Source organism: Suncus etruscus, chromosome 12 (genome assembly GCF_024139225.1).
Source record: "Suncus etruscus isolate mSunEtr1 chromosome 12, mSunEtr1.pri.cur, whole genome shotgun sequence".
NCBI lineage: Eukaryota > Metazoa > Chordata > Mammalia > Eulipotyphla > Soricidae > Suncus > Suncus etruscus.
Genome location: NC_064859.1, coordinates 34,579,545 through 34,580,520, shown reverse-complemented (window position 1 = coordinate 34,580,520; position 976 = coordinate 34,579,545). Strand labels below are relative to the sequence as shown.

Sequence of the window (976 nt, the reverse complement as noted above, 5' to 3'; positions counted from 1 at the left end):
AAGATTTGTAATGCACTTTGGTCACAATAAAAATTAAAAAAAAAAAAAAGAAAGTTAAGATTTCCATGTATTTTACTTTCAAACCTGAAATACTAGACCTGAAAAAGATAAAACTTTAGGAGGCTTTTCACCCAATTAAATTTTGGAAAGGATCAGGATTGACCCCTCACTAGCTGGCTTCTGTTTATGCTCCAAACAAAGCATCTGGTAACCTGTTACATTAAGGAATGATTAAACCAAATCTACCCAAGTTATTTCCTGCAAGGTAGTTAACCTGCACTTGGCTCTTTGGTAGTATTGGCACAAGCAAAAAGAGAGATGTCCATCACCATGCAAATGAGCCAGTTGGACCTCATATTCTTTTTTTATTTTTTTTTTCAATGTGGAAAGCTTCACGAATTTGCGTGTCATCCTTGCACAGAGTCTAATCTCCTCTATATAGTTCCAATTTTAGTATATGTGCTGCAAAAGTGAACACTGGAGCTCAGATGTTTTTCCTGCAGTGGCCCCTCTAATATTCTTCCAACCTGCCAGAAATGGAAAAATCTCAGATTTGGTCTTTGTTACTGAAGGTGAAAATGATCTGCTATGTATATTTTATAAGAAAATATGCTTTGTTTATAGCTCTGTATTCAGCCCTCCTTCACCCCTAATAAGCTCATGTCAGAATGCTGAAGTAAGTTTGCCATAATGGTAGCCTAAAGGACATATTTTGTAAAAATGAAAAATGAACATATTATTTATATATCAATAGTGTAAAAGCATTGATCAATGCATGCAGCCTGATGTTTTACTTCCTTATTTCCCCTCCAAACCTCCTTTGTCTTCTCCTGCTTCTCCTTTCTTGCCCCAGGTGCCCATGAGAGTCCTTCCATTAAGGAAGGGAGTTCTAGCCTGTCTTGGTCAGTTTGTACTGGGATTCACTCTTTAATACGAAGGAAGCTTTCAATGGCTGAGCCACCAAAATGACTCTCTG

At 37.2% G+C, this 976-nt stretch overlaps 1 non-coding gene across 1 annotated transcript; it reads right to left on the bottom strand.

Moving 5' to 3' along the window:
* Window positions 1-376: 376 nt before the first annotated feature.
* Window positions 377-478, bottom strand: LOC126025298 (U6 spliceosomal RNA). The gene has a single exon (XR_007501321.1). It is a non-coding gene; the product is annotated as a U6 spliceosomal RNA (small nuclear RNA).
* Window positions 479-976: the final 498 nt, after the last annotated feature.